At 35.6% G+C, this 18,577-nt stretch overlaps 1 long non-coding RNA gene and 1 other non-coding gene across 2 annotated transcripts; one reads left to right on the plus strand and one right to left on the minus strand.

Moving 5' to 3' along the window:
• Positions 1-1,019: 1,019 nt before the first annotated feature.
• On the minus strand, positions 1,020-1,092 carry Trnav-aac (transfer RNA valine (anticodon AAC)). Its single transcript has one exon. It is a non-coding gene; the product is annotated as a tRNA-Val (tRNA).
• Positions 1,093-1,261: 169 nt separating this feature from the next.
• Positions 1,262-18,263, plus strand: LOC145270613 (uncharacterized). Its single transcript, XR_013865469.1, has 2 exons — positions 1,262-1,395; positions 17,606-18,263. It is a non-coding gene; the product is annotated as an uncharacterized LOC145270613 (long non-coding RNA).
• Positions 18,264-18,577: the final 314 nt, after the last annotated feature.

Raw genomic sequence — 18,577 nt, forward strand, 5'->3', positions numbered from 1 at the left:
GCACGTAAATAGGAACAAATATTGCTGTCAAGTCATCTAAAATATTCCTATCAGAGTTATCTCCCCTGCGTTTAACCTCCTATCGTCTACTTTACAACGTCCAAGAAAAATGTAATTTTGTCCAGTTTTGCGTAAAAATTACGGTAAATGTTTCGTTTAGGTCCACCTCCACAATTTTCTTTAAAATGACGACATTTATAGGTTTTCGACTATGCTGAATACGAAAATCGCATTGAAATGTTGCAGAGATAAGTAGTTATCAAGATAGAAAAAAAATGCATTATGCACGGTAATTTTGGCGGCCATTTTTTTACGCGCATGCGCGCGCGCCCTAAGCAATCAGAATTTTACACGAAGGAAAAAAAAACAAAATGGCCGCCAAAATTACCGTGCATAATGCATTTTTTTCTATCTTGATAACTACTTATCTCTGCAACATTTCAATGCGATTTTCGTATTCAGCATAGTCGAAAACCTATAAATGTCGTCATTTTAAAGAAAATTGTGGAGGTGGACCTAAACGAAACATATACCAAAATTACATTTAACTATAAATAACTTTCTACTCGGTGATTTTTCGTAATTTTTGGATAGATTACTATTTTCGACATGACAATTACGTAATATTAATTTTTCTTAAATAGATATAGTTTAAAAAAAAAAAAAAAAGATAAATTTTTACGACGTGCCCCAAAACACCCCAACATCCCTATGTTAAGAACGACTTTTGGAATACCCCCCCTCACTTCGAAAGCCGTTCTTAACATGGGTTGGTTGGGTGTTTATTCCGAAAGCCGTTCTTAACATAGGGTGAGTGAGGGTGTTTATACTACGTTGGACTCCAGCGTCGCTGGAGTAGGTCGTAAAAAATACCAAAATAAAAACATCTATCGAGTCTTAAAAAGCACTAAAAGAATATATCGGAACGTACGTACAGATCATATCGGCGAACCGGCACAATAACGTAGTGTCGACCTGTTCAATATATTTAAGAAGGAAAACGACGTAAAAAAACCTGTAGGTTCCAGCGAGTTTCGAACTCGCGACCTTCTGCGTGTTAAGCAGACGTGATAACCACTACACCATGGAACCTTTGCTAAAGATACTCATTCAATAAAGCGTATTTATTCATTTATTTACAAATAATAATTGGTTTTGATGTTTATTTAGTTATTATCTATTTTTTTTTTGCATATTTGATTGTAATATTTTTGATACGGTTTTATTTTTGTGGACAACTGAATGAAATTTATTTTATTTTAGTTTACTTTCTAGTATTTTCGCCGCCATCATCAGCAGCAGCATCGACATCCGGGCACCTGTCTTTTTGATTTGAAAAATGAACCTAAAACTTCTCGATTTTTTGCAAATATGTCTTAACCTGATGTCAAAATTGTAAGTAAAATATTATTTTCAAAATATTTCATTAATTTATTAAAAAAAAAAAAAAAAAAAAAAAAGGCTTGAATAGAGAAAAAAAAAATGAAAGACGATGAACACGTGCTGCTGCTGCTGTTCTTCGGTAGATTTTTGAATGAGTTCATTTTATTGGTTGCATGTGCGCACGTAGATTTGTTTATGGCGCGCGGACGCGCGTAAAAAAAGATGGCCGCCAAAGAATACAATGCATAATACAACTTTTTATATCTCGATAACTACTTATTTCTGCAAATTTCCAATGCGATTTCCGTATTCAGCATAGTCGAAAACCTTTAAAAATCGTCATTTAAAAAATAATTGTGGAGGTGGACCTAATCTAAAAAAATACCCAAATAAATGTTGCCAAATGGGGTTTGTATTACTGTACACATAGATTCGAAAAATTTGTCAAAAAAACAAATATATAACAAATAAATGTTATCAAAGGCAAGTTACTTTTCTACCTAACTGGATATATTTTTGTGTTTTTACTCAATGTAACATGTTTGTTCAGCACGAAAAACATACAGTGTTTACCGATGTAATGATGTATTGGACAATTCAAAATGGCGCCCGACTCTCTCTTTAACACAGTAAGTTTGGGAAAAGGTGTTATAAATAATAAACTAGATAAACTACTATTAAAAACCAACCGAATATATGTCAACTTATGTCACGGTAACATATATTGAGCGAATTTCTAACAGTATTTTGTCTAGTTTATTATTTATAACACGTTTACCCAAACTTACCGTGTTAAAGAGAGAGTCGGGCTCCATTTTTACATTTTTTTTGGTATTATTATACAAACACCGTGACAGCGTTAGGGTTAGGTTTAGGGTTAGGGTTAGGGTTGGGGTTAGGGTTAGGGTTAAGGTTAGGGGTAGGGTTAGGGGTAGGGGTAATTCGCTGTCACGGTGTTTGTATAGTTTTACCTTTTTTTTTTACAACTTTTTCGAATCTATGTGTACAGTAATACAAACCCGATAAGTTAATTTTGCTACCTAACTGGATAATATTTTAGTGTTTTTATTTAATGTAAAACGTTTATTCGGTTCGAAAACCATAAAGTATTTATTGATATATTTGAAAAAAAAAAAAGTCAATTTTTACGACGTGCCCCACTGCCCCAGCGTATTATAAACTCCCCAACCATCTCATGTTAAGAACGGTTCTCGGTATAACCCCTCCCCATCCCCAATCTTGGAATCTGTTTTTAACATGGGGAGGTTGGGGTGTTTATAATACGCTGGGGTAGGTTGTAAAAATTGACCAAAACAAATGGCGTGAAAAAATAAAATTTAACATTTTAGAGTGGGGGATCACTTTCCTATAAAAATTTAACGTAAAATGAGCCCCCACTTTTTGGCCACCTAGCGTTCAACGAGACATGTCACCGCTAGCATTTTTTTCGGTAAAATTTTATGTTAAGACGTTCGTATATAACAAAATATTTTTTTGGTAGATTTCAGTGTGCTAAAAACGAATCTGCAAACCGTTTCCGTCGCAAAAAAAAATAGTTTTCATGATATGAGGAAATTACATTTTCGAAAAGTGGGTGATCACTTTTCCATGTAAATTTAACTTAAAATGAGCACGTACTTTCTGGCCATTTTTTTTTTTTATTGACTAAAAGGTTTTTTCGATTTCTTTTTGTGTTTTCATCTTTCAATAAAGACACGAGAAAATTAAAAATAAATAAAAATCGGTATTATTTTACTTTAAGGCTCGTCTCACAACCCCCCCCCCTAGTTTTTTGTAGTTTTCGGTGTGCTTTAAAAGAATATAGTAACTGTTTCCGTCCGTCGCAAATTTACCGTTTGTATGGTATTAACCCCTTAAGTCTGGGATTATTTTCCATTTCACAGCCCAACCTTCATTTACGCTACGCACGAACATAAAAAAGGCCGTTAAATGTGCACTCGCGTACCAAACTGCCTTGTCACAGTGTAGTATTGGCGAAAATTTTAAATTAGACGAAAAACAAGTAGTTTTCCAAATATGAAGCCATGTAATTCTATGTTATCATGGGTAGCGCGCGATGGTATTAACCCCTGAACTTGGGACTCTTTTCCATTTCACAGCCTAGCCTTCGTGATAACATATAGAACTGCATCGTTTAATATTTGGAAAACTACTTGTTTTTTGTCGAATTTTAATTTTTTGCCAATACTACACTGTGACAAGGCAGTTTGGTACGCGAGTGCACATTTAAGAGCGTTCGTTTATGCTCGCGCGTAGTGTAAACAGAAGTCCAGGCTGCTGTGAAATGAGAAAGAGTCCCAAGTTACGGGGTTAATACCATGCAAAAGAAACCAAACAAAAATCTTTTTAGCCAGTAAACACTAAAAAAAAAAATGCCCCCATTCTCAGGTGGCCAGAAAGCGGGTGCTCATTTTAAGTTAAATTGACATGGAAAAGTGATCACCTACTTTTCGAAAAAGTAATTTCTTTATATCATGGAAACTATTTTTTTTTTTTGCGACGGAAACGGTTTGCAAATTCTTTTTTAGCACACCAAAATCTACAAAAAAAATATTTTGTTATATACGAATGTGAGACGCGCCTTAAAGTAAAATAATACCATTTTTCAAGTTGGGTGATTAACCTTTTTTGTACCAATGTTCCTTAAATGGGACATAGTTTTCAACATACTATAGAAATTGTAATTTTGCTTTAAATTCAATTTTTATAAGTTATTTCTATTAAAGTAGCTTCATTTTACTCCAGATTTATGAAAACTTTTATAAATTATTCTTATAGTTAAAATAAATGGAATTTAAAATAGAGCTATAATCACTGTTTTTCTGGATGAGAATTGGAAGGCCTGAAATAACGATAAAGCAACCTGAGATAAGTTTTTGATCAAGAGGATATCCTTCAGCAGCAATCAAGGTTTGTATGTTTGCTGTTAAAAATATAATACACCTTACAAAAAATTTGATATGAGAAAAATAAAAAAAATGTTCCATTTATAAAACATTGGGAGGGTACTGCTCCAAAGGTAGCAACATATATCTTGTATTGTATTACCTAATACTGTACGTTTTATAAGGTATGCACTAAATATTTTAAAAATTATAGATATAAATTTTATATTTCTGACAATATTCATCCTTTTTTTTCATAGATGGATCCTAATAAATTTTATGGAAGAAAGACAACAAGAGTTTCTACACTTGCTGAAGCTCGTGAGGTAATTGAGCAATCATCAGATCCTGCAGCCATTGTTGTGCTACCTCCTACTGCAGGAGATGCAGCAGATCAAGAAAGTGATATCGAGGAAATTCCCGAAGACCCGGAAGTTTAGTATGAGCCGGCTGGAGAAATTGAAATAGAAGAAAATACGGAAAGCGAGTCTGATCACGAAATCCTGCCACTTCAAAAAAAAAAGGAAACGGAATAGTAACATTGTTTGGAAGAAGAGTGCTATATTTAGCAAGCCAATGCAAGTTGGAAATGCCGTTATAGATCAGAAGTTTGAAAAACTTGAAGGACACCTTATGAAATTTGGAAGCTAATATTTTCTACCGAAATGTTGCAACATATAGTTTTTCAAACTAACCTGGATAGGGATAAAAACGTTGAAAAATTCATAATATTAGAACATGAAACGGAACAATTTTTAGGGATCATCTTGTTATCAGGATATCATCTTGTACCACAAGAGAAGCTGTATTGGTCAACCCAGCCTGATTTTCGTGTAGAAATTGTTGCTAAAACTATGAGTAGAAACAGGTATCTTGAAATAAAAAAGTACTCACACTTTGCTGATAATCTGAAGCTTACTGCAGGTAATAAAATGAGTAAAATTGCACCATTATATGATATGATGAATGAAAGTCTTGTGCAATTTGGTGATTTTCACAAACTGCTCAGTATAGATGAGTCAATGGTTCCATATTATGGACGTCACAGTGCTAAAATGTTCATCAGAGGGAAGCCAATACGTTTCGGATATAACATCTGGTGTATTTGCGGCAATGATAGCTTTCCTTATCATATGAAAGTCTACCAGGGAAAGGAGGATAACCCTGAAAACTTGCCCCTTGGTACTAGGGTAATCAACGGCATGGTAGATGTTATAATGTCGAATACGGATATTACTTGCCACGAATTGTACTTTGATAACTTTTTTACAAGCTACAACCTACTGTCTGAACTAGGTGATAAAAGTGTTAGAGCAACTGGAACAGTAAGAGAAACAAGAACATCTAATGCAACGAAAAAGCTCATCTGCAGCAAAATTCTCAAGAAAAAGGAAAGGGGAGCTTTTGATTATTGTTCTGATGGAAAAGTTTATGTTGCAAAATGGCATGACAACTCAATTGTAACAATCGCAAGCAATTGGGAAAACCATAAGCCTGTTTGACCTTTACTCCTGATCTTAAATGGAACACATACATCAAGTCTGTGGTCAAGGTCGCTGTGAAAATGGTGGGATCCTTCTACCGCTCCAGAAGATGTCTCACTACTGATGCAATTCTCTATCTATATAAAAGCCAAGTACGTCCAAGGATGGAGTACTGCTGCCACATCTGGGCAGGAGCTGTTAAAAACAGCCTATCCTGCCTTGACAAAGTACAAAATAGACTTTGTGGTTTAGTGGGGGATGCCCTTTTCTCTTCCCTGCAACCTCTCTCCCACAGAAGAGACGTTGTGAGCCTATCTTTGTTTTATCGTTATTTCCATGGCATGTGCTTGTCTGAGCTCCAATCCCTCGTCCCTCCTCACCAATCTTTCACGAGAAATACCTGTCTGGCTGAAACTACTGTCAATAATTTTCCCCACTCTTTATCTGTGCCTAAATCTAAACGTAGATTCCATGAGCAAAGCTTCTTTCTTAGAACTGCACGCCAGTGGAACTCTCTGCCACTTGCCTGTTTCCCACCTGACTACAACTTGGACGTATTCAAGTCCAACATAAACAAACTCCTGACAAACCGCCCCCTTAAGTAAGACACTCTATCTAAACACCCAATACTAATGATTACTACAATACTATCTCATTGACTACTGTACACACAATAACCCTTATCCCTGAGTGGCCTTCAGGCCTTGATAAGTGGTTAACCCCATGTAAAAAAAAAATGAAAGTAATATTTTTAATTTTACATTTCACAAACTTTACTCAATTATGCTTACGACAATCCATTATTAAGAAATATTGGTGCAAGTCTATAAATGGTCCCCAAGTTATCTTTTTTACTATAAAAATCTAAAAAAAATCTTTATAATGTACGTACTTGTCGCTGCATGAAAAGGTCATATTCCAAAAATCACGTAAATCGATCAAGTAGTTTTTTTATTTAAGAAAATCAAATATTATGAGACATTTTAACGAAGAAAAACTTCCCACCATCTTGTTTTTGAAAGATAGGCTGCTAGCGACACCTATTGGCAATGTTGGGAATATAAGATCAGCAAGGGGCAGACAATCGACTTTCCACACTATAGAAAAAAAACTTGGAAAATTAAGACATTTATAAGTTCTTGAAGATGTTGAAAACGAAAATAATGTTTAAAATTCCAGCAAACGAGTAGTTTCCAATATATGAAGAAATGTTAGTTTAAAGAAAGTGGGGGATCATATATGTGTGTGTATATATATGTGTGTGTGTATATCTGTGTGTGTATGTGTATATATATGTATATGTATCTATGTATATATATATATGTATATATATATATGTATGATGATGATTGCAACGTCTTGTCAGACGAGAGCCACTCCCTCAGTCACTAAAAGTCCACGTGCCCGAATATGACTTTTTAGCCCTGCCAGCGACTTGCACACCCTCAAGCAGACATGACACTGAAAACGCTCACTGATTTGTATGAGACTAACAGCAGCGGAACCTGTATTATCGTGGGCTTTCATGTGATTAACAAAACCTGCCTTCGACAACAGAGCCCGATCACACATCTTACAGATTCAGAGATCTCCATGGTTGGGCGGCAAGTTTTGGCATTTCCTACATGCTCTCTTAAGCTTCGCTCGGTCTATTTTGGCTGCTTCATAGTGTTCTGCACCCCTGTATATCAGTGTCCTCCACTGCTTGCGATCATATGCTAGAGACTCCCAACTGTCAACAGAAATATGAAAGCTCACCAGACTCTCCTTGATGCTATCACGAAAACGTTTTTTGGGCTTGTGCTGGGGTCTTTTTCCAAGAAAGAGCTCACCATAGAACAATTGTTTTGGGAGACGATAGTCTTCAAACCGGATGAGATGACCCGCCCAACGCAACTGGTTCTTAATAACAATGGTAGCAATACTGGTTGTTTTGGCCTTTTTTAAGACATATGTATCAGGGACAAAGCTATACCACTTTAAACCAAGAATGTGTCTAAGGCAATGCTAATGGAACCTCTCGAGCAATTTTATATGTGTCCGGTACAAGGTCCAAGTTTCAGATGCGTAGAGTAGGGATGGTACTACACATGCTTGATATACTGAAATTTTAGTTGTCAGTCAGATCACCGTCAGACCAGACTCTATCTTGTAACCTTCCAAAAGCATTAGATGCCTTGCTGATTCTCTGTCTTATTTCCGCATTAAGAGTGCCATCATTTGATAAGGCACTCCGAAGGTAGACAAAATTTTTTACGACTTCAAGGCGCTTTCCACAGACGAAAATATCAGGTTCCACATACAGATCATTGGGAGCGTGAGTGTACATGACTTTAGTTTTCTTAATGCTAACTGTCAGTCCGAAGCAGGTACAAGCATTTGTAAAGAGATCCATCACTAGTTGCATATCTACTGGGGAGTGTGTTACCAGGTCAGATCAGCATACAACAGTTCCCTAACAAGTCCATCACTAACAAGTGTTTTGGCTTGGAATCTTCTGAGGTTGAACACCTTTCCAGTCGTTCGGAATCTAATATAAACACCCATATCACAATCGTGGAAACCATACCAGAGCACAGCAGTCAAATAGAGTGAAAACAATGTTGGTGCAGCTATATCACCCTGCTTCACACCATTCTCAATGGGGAATTCTTCCGAAAGCTGACCATTGAAGTTGACGCGACCTTTCATACTATGATGAAGTTGCTTGAACTTGTCTGTAAAAGCAGGTGTACAGCCAAATTTTTCCAGCACTTTCCAAAGAGCCTCACAGTTGACTGTGTCAAACGCGTTGGTTAAGTCCACAAACACCTGGCAAAGAGGCATACGCTGTTCAATACATTTTTCCAAGAGCTGTCTAGCAGAAAACACCATATCCACAGTTCCTTGCCCACCTCTACAACCAGACTGGGATTCCGGAAGGATATTAGGACATACATACTTTTCCAATCGGTTTAGCAAGAGCCGTGCAAATACCTTTCCAACTGCACTCAGTAGCGAGATACCTCGATAATTTCCACAATCAGATCTTGTACCCTTTCCTTTGTACAACATAACCAAGATGGCATCTACCCAATCTTGGGCAACCGGGTCACCCTGCCATACTGACAGTATCAAAGAGTGGACCACACAATGTACATTGACACCACCATGTATCAGCAGCTCAACAGGGATGCCATCCAGCCCAGGGGCTTTGTTCGAGTTTATCTGTTTTATGCAGTCAACTGTTTCCACAAGAGTCGGTTCAACATCAAGTTCCGGACAGAAGGAACATTGAGGGATACTTTCTATTGCAGCAACATCAACATTGGATGGGTTATGAAAAAGATCATGAAAGTGTGCATGCCATCGATGCTTAATTTCATCTGAGGTTTTCAACAAGGTTTTCCCGTCCTTCGCCAGGAATGGTGTAGTTGAAGAGGATTTCAGACCATAAGCCTGATGAAGCAAAGTGTAGAATGTCTTGACATCTCTATGATCGTAGGCAGTCTGTATCTCCCTGGAGAGGTTAGACCACCATTTGTTTTTTATTTGGCGCACACAACACTGAACCTCACTCCTAACAGAAGAAAAGTGGGCAGTGAGCGCTGGCTCGTTCAGAGGTGAAGAGTTGAGAAGTTTCAAATAAGCTTTCCGCTTTCTATCAATTTGAGGCTTAATTTGATTGAAATTATCAGCAAACCAATCTCTATGTCTGGGAACCTTGAATCCAAGAACTTCACCACCTTTTTGGTATATTGTATCTATTACTGTCTCCCAGTCACAATCTGAGAAATCCACCTGGTTGAAAGCAGATTTCAAGGAACTTCGTACGACTGGATCCTTCAATTTGGAAATATCAATACGTTTAGGCACTTTTACACCATTGAAACGGCTTTTTTTGCGAACTGTAATTCTCAGTTTAGCTCTGACCATTAAATGATTAGTACCACAGTCAGCACTACGCATTACTCTAACTTTGCAAAAATTTCCAAAATCTCCACGTCTACACAGTATGTAATCAAGCAAATGGCCATGTTTAGATTGGGGATGGAACCAGGTCTCCTTGTGTTTCTGGTGGGAAAAAGTGTTGGTGATAACAAGATTTAGTTCACTGCAGAGATGGAGAAGCAGCATACCATTTGAATTGACTCTACCAATGCCATATGGACCCAATGGAGACCAAGTCTCATTGTCTGATCCAACCCGTGCATTGAAGTCACCAAGAACCACCAAACTCTCAGCGCTTGGCAAACCGGTGATAACAGATCTAAGCATATGATAAAAGGACGTAATATCGTCTTCAGGCGAAGTAAGAGTCGGCGCATAGACAGAAAGAACATTCATATAACGACCAGCAGCAAGGGGCATTCTCAATGTCATTGCACGATCATTTATGGCTACTGGCTGTTCGATCTTGTCAAAAACATCGAGATATATATGTATACACACATGCATACATACATACACACATATATATATATATACATATATATATATATATATATATATATATATATATATATATATATTACCTAAGGGGGAGGGGAATAAAAAAGCGGAATTTACGGGAAACAAACAAAATATTTTTCGCACATGTGACAGGGGTAAAATAAAGAGGATGAACAAAAATGCGAGAAAGAACGAACACTTTTCCAAATATGTTTATTAAGGATGGAAAGAGAAAGTTTGAAGAATAAAAAGTTTTCTTCAAAACTATGTAGTTTCCAAGATATGAAGAATTTTACGTAAATTGAGCACCCACATGTTGACTCTCCGCCAACAAAAATTCGGCAAATGTGTATTTCAGCGGCTTAAATTCAAGTTTTTTTACACTAGTGGTGGCCATAAAGTGGGTGATCATTATACGTTAAATTATTATAGAAAAGTGATCCCCCACTTTCTTTAAACTAACATTTCTTCATATCTTGGAAACTACTCGTTTGCTGGAATTTTAAACGTTATTTTCGTTTTCAACATCCTCAAAAACTTATAAATGTCTTAATTTTCCAAGTTTTTTTTTTTTTTCTATAGTGTGGAAAATCGATTGTCTACCCCTTTCTGGTCTTATATTCCCAACATTGCCAATAGGTGTCGGTTCACGTTACACTTGAACTTCTACACGTCAGTACTGTTGGGGAAGCAGGGACCTGGAATGGAATTCCAGAGTCTTGCGGTTCTGGGGAAGAAACTATTGGAGTAAAAAGATCTTTTACATCTAGGGATCTCTACAGTGTGGGGGTGGGATTTAGCAGCCTGTCGGGTTTGTCGAGGGTGCTCACGTCGTGGGGGCACAAGTGATTGCAGTTCGTCAGAGCATTCACCACTAAAATACTTGTAGAAAAGGCAGAGGGATGCAACATTTCGTCGATGGGATAGAGGCTGAAGCTTAGATGCCAGTTCAGGGCCTATCAGGTTTGCGACTCTCTTTTGAACCTTGTCAAGAACCGACACCTTGCTGCCCAAATCCCTACATAGTACCCCAGTAGTTGTTGCCCCTGATAGTAGCCCCCTACACCAAAGTGGCAATTTGCCTTGTTTGGGGTGAAAATGTAATAAAAAAAAAAAAAATAAAAAAAAAGTGTGGCTAGCAGTATATCATTCAAAAGCAAGATGGTGGGAAGTTTTTCTTCAATAACATGTCTCATAATATTTGATTTTCTTAAATAAAAAAAAAACTACTTGATCGATTTACGTGATTTTTGGAATATTACATTTTCATGTGTTACATGATAAGGGTTGTCCCCTTTTCATGTAAGTATAAAAATAGAGAGATTTAGTTAAAATGAAAATGAAATAGAACAGATGAAATTCGAACCTCGTAATTTAGGTTTAGAAATAGATTACGAGAGAGAATTAGCAAATGGAATGTAAAAAACAAACCATTGTTTAGCTTAGAGATAAAATAGTTTTAAGAAAAGAATGTGCGTTGTCAATTCTGTTATGAAATTCAATTGAGGAATGCAACTATAAGATAATTTAATAAACATGTTTTTAACATATTGGAAATATAGATTACTGGGAATATAGGTTAAAATTCCTTTTGTAAACAAAGGAAAAAGTTTTGGACACGCATTTCCAGAACACGTGAAAGAAGACACATGTTTTAACATGTGTATGACGTCATGGAAAATGGGAAGTTCTCGATATAGTTAGAAACTTTAGAGTTAACCGGAGAGAAACTGAGGGAGAGTCTGAGAGAGAGTCTGAGGGACAGACGACAGTCTGGACATGGGAGTCGAACGTCTGGAAGCGAGACGGTCACCTTTGAAACATAGTATGTAAAACTTTGAATTCTTGACTAAGAAAACTACGGCCGGTCGGAGAAGAAATAAACCCATCATGTGTTTTTATAAACGTCGTCTTTGTGTTGTAATTCTACCAAAAGGTAAAGTGAAAATTGTCATTATATGTCTTGTATATCATGTGTTTTAAAATGTCTTTACATACACAATGTCTCAACACTGAAAGAGTTTCTACACTTCTAAGTATGAACATTTTATATATATGAATCACTTCATAACATGAACACAGAACGCAACAACATCTTTCTTAATAAGACTCTCTAAGACTCTAAGACACACTTTTAACAAAGAACAATAACAACGAATAATAACAACAACCAGAATAATAATAATGAAACTATATAACACATTACTTGTGGACCGTTTATAGACGTGCACCATAAATTAACATAACGAGAATGTCTAAAACGTTTTTTTTTTAAATAGACTTTATTAAGCGAGCATTGAACCATCGACTAGTTTAAGTTTTGTTTTTTAAATGTCGAAAACACTTTTTTATAATACAAAAAAATAAATAAATAAATCAAAATAATGAAACATTTTTTAAATTAAAGTCTGTTTTCAGATGTACAAATAAAAAAAACTAGTGTTTTCCACATTCTCTTTATTAAAAGAAGTCAATTTATTTATTTATTAAATAAGTTAATTTATTAAGAAAAAAAATAAAAATAGTCTATGGTCTGCCGTTGTTGACACATACTTCCACCTTATTTCCGCCAGGGGTTGTTAGTGCCGTTATCTCTCAAACAAGATGGCCTGTAGCAAATCTTCGATAAAATGTCTCATAATATTTGATTTTCTTAAATAAATAAAAAAAACAACTTGATCGATTTACACGATTTTTGGAATATGAAATTTTCGTGCAGTGACAAGTACGTACATTATAAAGATTTTTTTCAGATTTTTATAGTAAAAAAGATTACTTGTGGACGATTTATAGACTTGCACCCAAAGAACTTTCTTTTTCTTCTTTTGTCTGCCCCTTGCCGACTTATATTCCCAACATTGCCAAATAAAAAAAAACTACTTGATCGATTAACGTGATTTTTGGAATATGACATTTTCATGCAGTGACAAGTACGTACATTATAAAGATTTTTTTCAGATTTTTATTGTAAAAAAGATTACTTGTGGACCATTTTTTCTTTTTACATGGGAGATCACCACTTATCAAGGCCCGGAGGCCACTCAAGGATAAGGGTTATTGCGTATACAGTAATCAATGAGATAGTATTGTAGTAATCATTAGTATTGGAGATTTTTTTCAGATTTTTATTGTAAAAAAGATTACTTGTGGACGATTTATAGACTTGCAATGTTTTCTTAATTTGTTACTTATTTAAGTATAATTATTGTTTATCATTGTATATATCCTAATTCTCTAATACATATGTCTCAGAGTTTCTTACTTTGATATTTTAATTATAATTAAATAAATGTATATTTAAGTTAAAACTAATTTTAATTTTAATTATAGTTAATAAAATTTATAAATATTGATCTCGCTATAAAATTCAAGACCATATCCAGCTCAGGTTTTCCTTATACTTCAACTACTAATTCCAAACTGAATTTATAGACGTTAATTTAATGAGTATATATATATAAAAATATATAGTTTTACTTAATAGATTTACAATAAATATATCTTATTATAACTATAACATTGATTTTTACATAATCACTTGTTGCAAACAATTAAACCATTTCTATTACGAAAGCCGTTCTTACCATGAGGGCGGGGAGGGAGGTTTTTATTCTATTCTGAAAGCCGTTCTTAACATAGGGAGGTTGGAGGTGTTTATCCGTTGTAAGATAATTTAAATTACCTCCCCTTGACTGTTAAACCTTCTTTTTTCTTACTGAACTCTTCTTAGAAAAAGAACGTGAAGTGAGCTGCTCGCCGGGCAACTCCTTAAAAATAATTCTTCATCAAAAGAAGTGTAATTTTATTTACCCTTTTGTGTATCACACTCATGTGGTTTCTTTTGTGTCCGTAGAAAAGAAAGAAATCTTGACTGACTGGGTAAATGTTCTCTTTTTTGGCGTAAAGTCGAAAAGAAAAGATAAATTAAATATTTTTTTGGGGGATAGCCGTTCGAGTGAAAAGTGGCGTGGAAAGGTAAGAAGAATGTTTTTTTGGGGTTTCATTATGAGAACTGGCATAGCGCGTGTCGCGCACATGTGACAGACACAGCAGTAGCGCGTGTTAACTCCTCAAGGGTCAGGGAGCAAAAGAGGAAGAGAGGGCACTCGAATTTGGCGCCACGTTTTTTTTTGTCCTCTTTTTTAGAGCTCTCCGGAAACGGTAACAATTCAAAAGTCTCTGTCAAATTTTAGTTCCGGGGGAGACGCTACAAACGGAATAGCGCAAATTTTATAAAAGTTGATTTAAATAAATCTGGACGCGACGTCCCTTTACAAATCGTAGATATTATGATCTAGACATAGAAAAATGCGTGCGTCGCTTTTGTCTTTTGTATGTATAGACTAGCGGGGGTGCCCAGCATTGCCCGGGTGTTTGTTAGTTTATCTTAATAATAATAATATATCTTATTATAACTATACTATTGATTTTTACATTCATTCAAACAATTAAACCATTTATCTCATACATTTGAAACCACTTATCAATCAATTAATAATCACTTCTTGCAACATATACATTTTATTTTTATTTAGAATCTGATTACTATAAGTACATACATAAGATAAAATATTAAGATAAACTATATATGTTTTTAATATATATACTCATTAACTTAACGTCTGTAAATTCATTTTGAAATTATTAGTTAAATTTAAGAGGGAAAAAATTTAATTAAATATATATATATATATATAACTACTTCATTTACTCACATAAAATTAATATACGAAAGTATAAATTTATGCATACACTTTAAGTATTTACTTCAAAAGTGCTCAATACGTAGGTAGAGCTAGTTAGTAAGTTATAAAATATCTATGGCTATTAAGCTACACTGAATATTCCGCGTTTCATCCACTCTAGGACTCTTCAGGCTTTTGTGCATAAGCCTGAAGAATCCTAGAGTGGATGAAACACGGAATATTCAGTGTAGCTTAATCGCCATAGATATTTTATAACTTACTATATATATATATATATATATATATATATATATATATATATATATATATATATATATATATATATATATCGTTTTTCTTTTGTGTATATTCATATTAAAAACCCTCTTTTCTATTTATTTATTGTATTTATTTGCTTCCCCACCAAAGCAAATTAGGCACAAGGCCGTTTTTAATGTGGGGTAAAAACTAGCTCCCCTAAAAGTAGGCAAAAAGGGGGCACTCTGGTTACCAAAAAATAATAATTGTCCCAGTATAGAGGGTTTCCCCTCCATTGACTGGTACAAATTATCTTAAGTGCAGTATCTGCCGGAACAGATGGTATTTATTTGCTCCCCCACCGAGCAAATTAGGCACAAGGCCGATTTTTAATGTGAAGAGTGAAGGGAGGGGGAAGGGAAAAAGGGGACCAGCTCCCGAGAGGTGGGAAATGGGAGCTGGTTAAAGGTCAGGCATGTGGGGTTGCCCCCACATCTGGTCTTTGCTAGTCATAGCTGGTCTTTGCTAGTCATAGCTTGCAGCATCTGCAGAACAGATACTACACTTTGATCCCGGCCCAAAGGCTAAGAACAACAGAAAAAAGACAAGGTATTTATTTGCTCCCCCACCGAGCAAATTAGGCACAAGGCTGATTTTTAATGTGAGGAGTGAAGGGGAAATGGGGACCAACTCCCCGGGGAGTAGGGGAGCTGGATAGTAACAATTGGTATGAAGGGTTGCCCCTATATTGACCAAGGTCTTATATGTGGGGTTAGTATTTATTTGCTCCCCCACCGAGCAAATTAGGCACAAGGCCGATTTTTAATGTGAGGAGTGAAAGGGAAATAGGGACCAGCTCCCCGGGGAGTAGGGGAGCTGGATAGTGACAATTTCCCAGCCCGAAGGCCAGGAACAACAGAAAAAAGGCAAGCCTCTTTTCTCTTTATTTAAAAAGAAAATACAATTTTTCTTATATATTGATCATGGAATTGAATTCATCTGCTAATTTGCATATTCTTTTAAACATTTATTTTAATTAATTTCCTATTAGTTTTTTTGGTTTTCTTATGCGATGATCTTATGGGTTAATATTACGTGTGTGGTGTTAAATAAAAAAGAATCCGGGGGGGGGGGGTCGAACCCGAAGCCCTGAGGCAAAGTTTGAAAATAAAATCGACCAGCCAGAATGAGTTAGTGAAAGATGTTTGAATTTATTTAAGAACCAAATTGACAGGTGCGCGGCCGGAAGTCGTCAAGTGTTACGACGACGACGTAGGTTTGTTTGTTATAAGCGAAGTAAAAAAAGAAAACAACGTTAAAACTTAAGCGGGGAAAAAAACACAAAGAAAACTAACGTAAGGCAAACGAACGATGAAAGCAGAAAAACGAACACGTGAAAAATGGCTTAAATAAATCCTGTTTCGATATTAAAATTTAAAAAGTAAAAAAAAAAACCATCTCACATCACGATTCGAACCCAAAATGTTTAGATAATGAACTAAGGCCTTAACCAACTGAGCTAAGGCGACGTTCATGAAATTTGTTCGGTTTTTCAACTATTTAAAGTAAATCAGGTCACAACGTCATCTGACGCATGCGTAGAATCGGTCATTGTCACGAGAGGACCGTTTTTATTGAACCCCCGTCGAAAATTGTCGAGTTCGGGGTGAAAAAGTTAACGTTTTTGGACAATTTTTCAATATTTTTCGAGCAAAGGACGGAGCTTCGATGTGATACTGAGTTTGTGAATTTTCGTCGCGTCTGTCGAAAGTTTTTAGCAGACATCCAAACATACATACATACATACATTTTCGCTTTTATATATATACTAGCGAGGGGTACCCGGTGTTGCCCGGGTGTTTGTAGGTGTGTGTGTGAAAAAAAAAACAAAGCTTTTACGACACGCAGTTGGAAAATAGTAAACTGTGAAAAAATAAAACAGGTGCGCGTTTTTGATTGACGTGACGGCAATAGGTATTCAGCAGTTAGAATTCTGTGCGGGACAGTTTTTAATGAGGTCAATAAATAGGTTTGTTTGTTTTTAAAAACCCGCTCCCTCGTCTGATATGACGAAGTCAACATTGACCAAACGGGCCTGTGATTAGAGTCGAGTTTCGCTTTTTTTTATACCGAAAACCGAATGTAACGCGTGTCGATGCAGGAAATGTGAAATAATTAACGTTTAAAAGTCAATAAAATTAAATAGACAGGCAAGCTCCGTGGTTAAGTGTGAGATATTACAATTTATGGATTATATAAAAAGTTTTAAGAATTTGCGAAGCGAGCGTTTCTCTGAAAGAAGCCTTTTGTGGATATCGAGGAGAAGCGTACATACATACATACATTTTCGCTTTTATATATATAGATATATATATAAACTTATATCAGCTATTATTGACACCAAAACTTATTAAATACATGACTGAATACATTCTTTATTTTTTATCATATTTTTCAGTTTGACTCTTCATCATTTTTCTCAACCGATGGCTTGCAATCACTTTACAAATGTGTGGCCTGCAACTACCAACTAACTAGACTTTCCAGGCACCAGGCCACCATTCCTATCGCTTTTGGTAGACTTGGTCTTGAATTTACAACCAACATCACATTGCCGCTTTACGCCGCCACCATCTGCACAAGTCTGGACCTGATTAAAGTATATTTGACATGATCTGAATATCGTCTCGGTCTAATGACCTTTCCACTGATGGAAGAGAGCTGGTTTCATCATTCTGGAGCAGGTGGAGAGACAGAAGAGTAGGGACACGGTCAGAATGAAGATCAGAGCCGAATCCCTAAGAACATCTTGCAACCAACAGTGTCATCATCATTTATCACCCCCTTGCTAGATGATATTTCAAGGGATGCAAGAAAAGTTTAAAGAAAACAAACATGATATAGGCGACATGTTATTCTTTTGTGTTAGTTTTTTTATATTTTATGGTTAAAATAATTTTAAGGTTAATTAATGTTATTAAATAGCCATTAAATACATGGCTGATTAGATTTCATTTAACCATCATGAGAAGAATTACATTTTTCGAAACTCCATGGAATAAGATCTTTCTTGTTTTTGTACTCCTTGTCAGATAATTAAAATTTTGTATACCTTCCTTACAGGTTTTTAATGTTTTTTTGTTTTTTTTTGAAAATTTGAATAAATTTTTCTATTATATATATATATATATATAACTACTTCATTTACTCACATAAAATTAATATACCAAAGTATAGATTTATGCGTAAACTTTAAGTATTTACTTCAAAAGTGCTCAATACGTAGGTAGAGCTAGTTAGTAATTTATAAAATATATATGGCGATTAAGCTACACTGAATATTCGGCGTTTCATCCACTATAGGATTCGTCAGGCTTATGCGCGAATTCTGTGGTTGTTTCTCGTTTTTATATATGTTGAGGATTTTAGT

This window comes from Euprymna scolopes, chromosome 46 (genome assembly GCF_053919585.1).
Source record: "Euprymna scolopes isolate OS-2025 chromosome 46, ASM5391958v1, whole genome shotgun sequence".
Classification (NCBI taxonomy): domain Eukaryota; kingdom Metazoa; phylum Mollusca; class Cephalopoda; order Sepiida; family Sepiolidae; genus Euprymna; species Euprymna scolopes.